This window comes from Psammomys obesus, unplaced genomic scaffold, assembly GCF_907164565.1.
Source record: "Psammomys obesus unplaced genomic scaffold, mPsaObe1.curated_primary_1811, whole genome shotgun sequence".
NCBI lineage: Eukaryota > Metazoa > Chordata > Mammalia > Rodentia > Muridae > Psammomys > Psammomys obesus.
Genome location: NW_026596046.1, coordinates 29,211,729 through 29,219,559, shown reverse-complemented (window position 1 = coordinate 29,219,559; position 7,831 = coordinate 29,211,729). Strand labels below are relative to the sequence as shown.

The window sequence follows — 7,831 nt, the reverse complement described above, 5'->3', positions numbered from 1 at the left end:
TTTTAGGAGCGTTACAGTTCATAAAAGTAGCAATATTGCATTTATGATGTAGCAACAAAAATAATTTGATGGTGAGAAGTTACCACTCATGAGGACCTGTGTGCAGCTGTCTGATCATTAGGAAGACTAGAACTACCGTTCTAAGCCTTTTTGTTATAGAGCCCACCCCCATGACCACATGTACTTTGTAAGGAAGTTTCTGAGTAGTCATGTCTTAATTTTTATTGTGCAGTTATAATTGGAACAATCATTGCCTGGAAGCCTGGAATGGGAATGATTATTCCTAGAAATGTTTCCCCAAGTTGCATGCTATTCTAAATATGCTGACAATGAACTGCCTGGTGTGGGTTGACGAAGTCAATCTGAGCTGAGTTTTTGTTCTCATCCCTTTCCAGATCGCTGCCTTCATCGACAGGATCCTCCTCAAACATAATGAGAAATTACTAGAAAGCAGACTATCCCCTTCACATCTCATCCGACTGCTCTGTGAGTGAGAATATCAGTGTAGCACGTTTCTTACACTACCGCTGCTTGGATGCTCTGACAGGGAAGTGTTGTAGCTGAAGAATCACACATTTACAGCCATGTTTAGCTAATCCTAATTTATCCGTTCCAATGTTTAGCTTATTTCAGCCTATATTGCTTTCTTTGGAGAATAGATGAATTTTAACTGAGAGATGATTCTGGCTACATCATGATTTTTACAAATCATGGGATAAATTTTTATTGCTGAGGTTATTTGGATTCTGATCTACAGAACTGATGAAGTTTACGTCCTTGAATGGCTCTGCTACTCCACTGCTAATTGCCTGAAAATGAAGAATAAACATCTAGAATGAGGTGCCATTTGATGAAGGCCTGAGACTCTGGCCTGTGACTCCCTCCTAGGACACCTGTGTTTTATTGAATAGTTGAGTAAATTAGACATGTATTACACATATCTGCCCTGGAAATGGCCAGATCCAACATATTTCTTTTAGATTTTTATGTCTTTTAGATTAGAAGAGTCTTTTCTCTTCTAATCCAGGTTGACAATTTTTGTATTCTTAACTATACAGTGTTTGAAAGAATGAAATCTCTGTTGCTATTTCTACCAAATCTCATTAAACCACTGACAATACTAATTTTTCTGAAATGGGGTAAAAGAAATCATTTCAAAATATAAATCAATCATGTTTTATCCTTAAAAAATGATATTTCAGCGTTATGGAATTATGTTGATTTCTCTAAACTATTTGTAGCAAAGGGGCCCATTTATTCTATGTATTGTTTTTTTATAATTTTCTTCTTTATCCCTTGCAAAGAGCTTAGATTCATTCTGTTCTGTCCTTAATATTTATTAAGCTCATTTCAACCTTCATCTATAATGTCTCTTTCTTCTGGGATGTCACTCCAGTCATGGCTTGTGTCCTGGCCTGAAAAACCTGTAACAAACTCTCAGTCATCTCTCCATAGTAGAATCCATGACATTTATAAAATGACAAATTTGTGATCAATTAATTAAGTGGTTAACTTTCTTCTTTTCAACTAAAATATCAGTTCTGAAAAGCAGGGCTTTAATTTCTTTCAGAGGCTGTAATTTGGCAAAATTCAGCTCAAGATCAATGAATATTTAAAAATGCAAACATGAAAATAAAATCAATAGGGTGGTTGGGATAACATTAAACATAAAACAATAATTATATCCTTTTATTATTAAAATAATAGCTTAGTTTTAACTCTGAGCTGGGGAAAGCAGCATAGATTTCCACACCCTGTACTTCATTAGGATACAAATTTCGCTTTGAGCTTCTGATCAGATAACATAATAATAAAACAAGAAGAATAACAACAAAATCACCACAAACATTTCACAACCCACCCCAGGGTCAAGAAATATTGCAGAAGACAAAGAGTAGAAATGTGAGAGCTAGAAAAATGAGAAATGCACAGCTTAAAGTTGTACAGACCTAGAAAGGACAGGAAAGACCTGGAAGGGACAGGAACTGCACAAGGAGAGCAACAGAACCAAGGAAGTTTGGGCACAGGGGTCTTTTCTGAGACTGATACTCCAACCAAGGACCATTCATGGAGATAACCTAGAACCACTGTACAGAAGTAGCCCATGTCAGCTCAGTGTTCAAGGGGGTTCCCCAGTAATAGGAACAGGGACTGTCTCTTACATTAACTCACTGGCTCTTTAATCACCTCCCCCTAATGAGGGAACAGCCTTACAAGTCCACAGAGGAAGACAATGAAGCCAGTCCTGATGAGACCTGATAGACTAGGGTCAGAAGGAAGGGAAGGAGGACCTCCCCTATCATTGGACTGGGGGAGGGGTATAGAAGAATAAGAGGAAGGGTGGCATTGGGAGAGGACAGGAGAGGACATTACAGCTGGGATACAAAGTGAATAAACTGTAATTAATAAAAATAAAAATTTAAAAACCCTCCACTATAAAAAAAAAATGTTTGCTAGGCAAGGGATAGCCCTTGCACTCACTTTTGATTTCACTGGTGCTGTGGTTATGTCCACAAGACCTGCACAAAGTAAATCAGTGGATCGTCATGGACCAAAAAGAACCCCAGGGTCCCACCTCTCCCTGAGAGACTATTGGCAGTTAACGCTTGCTGGGGGTTGGAGTGTCATTGCCTCAGCAGTGTATCCACTGAGAAGTCCTATGTGTTCTAATAAATAATATCTTACCCAAGCAAGTTTCCTATAATCCATCCTAGTTAAACTCAGTGAGTCAAGAATATAAGAAGGGGTCTAGCTGGTCAGACGGAACGGAACGTGTCAGCGGGAGAGGGAGAAGGATGAAAAGTAAAAACACTGAAAGCATTATATATAAGCATGAAACTATTAAAGAAATAAAAAATACAACTTTAAAGGGGGGAATTTAAATATGGCAGCTGTGGTGACTACAGTGTAAGATTATCAAACCAGCAAGGTTAGGAACCATTCAATGGAACCACTTAACAGAAAAATGGATTTGAAACAAACAAACAAAAAACGACTCAATTGTTATCTTAATAGTTGGGATTTACGTATCTTTGAATGCTTAATATCTCTATTATAAAGTCCTTTCTCAACATTTCATCTATAGTAACATTAAAATTTTTTGAGATTATAATATAATTATATTATAATATTTTTACTACCCTTTTCTGGCTTCAAAGCCATATTACACACCATGATGTCCTTCAAACTTTTTTGAAGACATATGGCTTTGTCACTAATTGCTATTGCTTACATATGCCTCCCTAGGAACACACATATATCACTCACCATTGGATTTTTATTTTAAAACTGGTTCTAGTTAATAAGATATATATTATGTATATTCTATATACCTATGAAAACATCAATAAGGGTAAAAAAAAGTTATTTGAGTCTTTTCTTTCTCCAATTTAATAAATATTATTTTGAAGGGAAAGAACACATCCTGTTATTAGGCATTGATTTGGAATTAGGGTGGAACGGCATTAATAGTGAGGTACTTGAAAGCTGCAAAAACAAAACCTATATTTTTCTGTCATTTATTCCCATACAATGGGTTACATTGACCCAAGTAGAAATTATTATTAACTTCACTAACATTGAAAATAAAGAATATCTGAATAAAGAATAAATAAATTAAGAAAAAGAAAAAAAAAGAATATCTCCTTTTGGTGTTTCTATAAATTGATTTCTTCTTACTACTGACCTACAATGCTTTCTGAATATATAAAATTCCAGGTTGGTAAAATTAGCTACTTGATATCTAATTAAATTAACCAGGAAAGGAATACTTAATAGGAACCTTATTATTCTAAATAGCTTGTTGGGTGTTGGTCTGATGTTTGTATTTTGGTGCTAGTTACTGGCTCACAAGATCTGCTTATTGCCCTATCTTTGTTGTGTAAATCTGCCTAAGACATTATTCCTGATTGGTTAATAAAAAGGCCTGTTCCTGGGACCTGGGCAGGGTGGAAGGAGTTAGGTGTGGCTAAGGTTCCTGGGTCATGGGGAAAGGGAAATCATGGCAAGGAGACAGAAATGTAGGAAGAGAGGAATCAAAAGGAAGCCACCATGTGTTAGTGTGGAACAGTAACCATGTGGGCCAGGAGGAAGGACTCCAATAATGGTGTGGAAAGGCCCATATGAAGAATACAAGCAAGTATTTATAAGAGTATGATGAAAGGTAGCTCAGGTAAGGATGGTAAGACAGAGGAAAATGGATGGGGGCTGGGAGGTGGATGGTGAGGTTATTGAAATAACATAGCTGAAGTATCTGCCCATCCCAAGGTAAATAAGGCAATTATAAAATCTAAAGGTATCTGTGTATTATAGATTATGAGAGCGGGTTAAATAATACTGCCATAACAATTATAGGGCTAGTAATAAGCAACAATAGCCCTACACCCTTTTATTACCAACAACAATAGTTAAATTAATAATTATTCAAATTAAATAAGTATTATATAAATGATGGAGTGAATTGGGGTCATAAGATATACTATTCAAATTCTAAAATAATTCTCTTCAATAAGTTTTATGCCCCATAACAGAAATATCTGTGACAGTTAAGAAACTTTCTTTTGTGTTTGAGACAAAAAGCATAGACGTAATCAAATACAAATAATGCCAAATAAGTTGCATAACAATAGATATTTTCAGATGCATGAAAAACATTAATTTTTAAATATTCTATTTCAGTTTTCAATTAGATTATAGAAAAAATATTGAGGAACTGTCCTAAAATAAAATATAAACACTTTAAATATCAGTAGTAATCTGAAATGTCTCCACTGTGCTGTGGCCTCTAAGCTATGTCTTCAAATGGGTCCTTAGTATTCAGGATGTATGTGTGTATGTGTGTATGTGTGTTTGTGTGTGTATGTGTGTGCATGTGAATCAAAAGGGCAATGATGGAGAGAGTGAGTGCACAAAAGGGGCCCTTAAAAATCACACTATTTAAATGCTATTTAAATTGCTCGGTACTACAGTAATGATAGAATGCCTGACTTAGCAAATGCTAAGCTCTGCAGAGGCAGGAAACCAAGTTGAATTTGCTTTTGAGGTGAGACAGGACTGTGAGGTCAGTCAGCATGGAATTTAGAATCGTTTCTTCTTGTATTCTGCCTCTGCTATCATACAGCTTAAAACAGTTATTTCTACCCATGCCTGTGTTTCTTATTTTATAAAAACAGGGTTTGCAAAGAGTCACCTCATAACACTGAAAAAGGCTATGAAAAGTGTTTTTGCAGGTTGTTAAATGTAATACACACACACACACACACACACATATAATATGCACAATAAAGGGAAGAATAAAATAAGTATATTAGTATGGTTTTTTTATGGTGCTGATTAGGGATTTTTGTTTGTTTTTGTTTTGTTTTTTATCGGCTTGACTCAAACGAGGGACATCTGTGAAAAAGAAATTTTAATTGAGAAAAAGTCTCTAAAGATTTGCCTAGTGCTGGCTTTGGCAGCACATAGACTAAAATTGGAACACTACAGGGAAGATTAGCATGGCCCCTGCACAAGGATGACACACAAATTCTTGAAGTGTTCCATATTTTTAAAGGACACTGTCATCAGAACAAAAGGACAGCCTACAGATTGGGAAAGGATCTTCACCAACCCTATATCTGACAGAGGGTTAATATACAGAATATACAAAGAATTTAAGAAGTTAAACAGCAACAGATCAAGTAAACCAATTAAAAAATGGGGTACAGAGCTAAACAGATAATGCTTAATAGAGAAATATCAAATAGCTGAGAAACACTTAAAGAAATGTTCAACATCCTTAATCAACAGGGAAATGCAAATCAAAACAACCCTCAGATTTTACCTTACACTCATCAGAATGGCTAAGGTCAAAAATTCAAATGACAACACATGTTGGAGAGGTTGTGAAGAAAGGGGAACCCTACTCCATTGCTGGTGTGAATATAAACTTGTACAACCACTTTGGAAATCAATCTTGCCCTTTCTCAGACAACTAGGGATAGTGGTACTTCAAGATCCAGCTATACTACTCTTCCACATGTATCCAAAAGATGCTCAAGTACAGAACAAGGACATTTGCTCAACTATGTTTGTTGCAGCTTTATTTGTAATAGCCAGAAGCTGGAAACAACACAGATATCTCTCAATGGAGAAATAGATACAGAAATTGTGGTACATTTATACAATTGAATAGGTACATTTATACAATTGGATATTACTCAGCAATTAAAAACAAAGAAATCATGAAATTTGCAGGCAAATGGTGGGATCTAGAAAAGATCATCCTGAGTCAGATATCCCAGAAGCAGAAAGACACACATAGTATATACTCACTTATAAGTAGATATTAGACATATAATATAGGATAATCATACTAAAATCTGTACACCTAAGGAAGCTAATCTAGAAGGAGGACCCTGGTAAGATTCTCAATCTTCATTCAGAAAGGCAAACAAGATGAACATCAGAAGAAAGAGAAAACAGTGAACAGGACAGGAGCCTATCAAAGAGGGTCTCTGAAAGACTACACAGCAAGGTATCAGAGAAAATGCTGAGATTCATAGCCAGACTTTGGGCAGAGTGCAGGGAATCTTATGAAAGAAGTGGGAGATAGAAAGACTTGGAGGGAACAGGAGCTCCACAAGGAGAGCAACAGAACCAAAGAAATCTGGGCACAGGGGTCTTTTCTGAGGCTGATACTCCAAACAAGGACCATGCATGGAGATAACTTAGAACCCCTGTACAGAAGTATCCCATGCAGTTCAGTGTCCATGTGGGCTCTCTAATAAGAACAGGGTCCATCTCTGACATGAACTCAGTGATTGGCTCTTAAATCACCTCCAGCTGAGGGGGGAGCAGCCTTACCTGGCCACAGAGGAAGACAAAGAAGCCAGTCCTGATGAGACCTGATAGGCTAGGGTCAGATGGAAGGGGAGAAGGATCTACCCTATCAATGGACTGGGGGAGGAGCATAAGACAAGAAAAGGGAGGGAGAGTGGGATCGGGAGAGGACCGGGGAGGCACTACAGCTGGCATACAAAGTGAATAAACTGTAATTAATAAAAATAAAATAAAAATTAAGAAAATGTTTTGCCTAATGGCAAGTCTAGAGTACATTTTCTTAATGGATGTTGTAGAACGGCCCAGCTCACCTTGGGTGGTACCACTTCTGGACAGATGGTCCCAGATGGTATAAGAAAGCAGGGTGAGGAAACCATGAGATTTTAGCCAATAAGCAGGGCTCCTCCATGGTTTCTGCCTTAGTTCCAACCTCCAAGTTTCTCCTGTGTGTTCCTGCTCTGACTTACTTTCATGCTAGCCTAAAGATTTAAGCTGAAATAAACTATATTCTTCTCAAGCAGCTTTTGATCCTGACTTTCCTTAATCACAGCAATAGAAGCCGAACTAAGATGCCTTTTAGGTCTTTTCAGATTGCAAAGAAAAGCAAGAAGTTAGAGCAAGACATGGGATTCAGTCTTATATAAAAGTTGAGTCCCATAGTTGTTAGTATTGCTGGGATTTTCTCCGTATAAGTTACTTCATATTTATGAGTTTTACGAAGACCCTAAGGAAAATAACAATAAGATTCTCCTCAGCAACCACTACTGTGGATCCAGTAAATGTGGAGCTCTCAGCACAGTGAACACAAAGGACTATTTTAAGAAGTTTCTTTCTTCCCGTTGTCACAATTTATACTGTGACAACTGTTTGGCATTGTAGAAATCTTATTGGATTGATGGTTAACAAAACACAAAACCAAAAATAAAATGGTAAATGTGCAAAGAAGAAAAGGAAACTTAATTCTGAAGAGCATGAACCGTGTCTTTCCACTTTGTGCAGAGATAAATTGGAC

The 7,831-nt window shown here is 36.9% G+C and overlaps 1 non-coding gene across 1 annotated transcript; it reads left to right on the top strand.

Annotated features, from left to right (window-relative positions):
* The first annotated feature begins 5,440 nt into the window (after positions 1-5,440).
* LOC129688764 (U6 spliceosomal RNA) lies at positions 5,441-5,547 on the top strand. The gene has a single exon (XR_008721986.1). It is a non-coding gene; the product is annotated as a U6 spliceosomal RNA (small nuclear RNA).
* Positions 5,548-7,831: the final 2,284 nt, after the last annotated feature.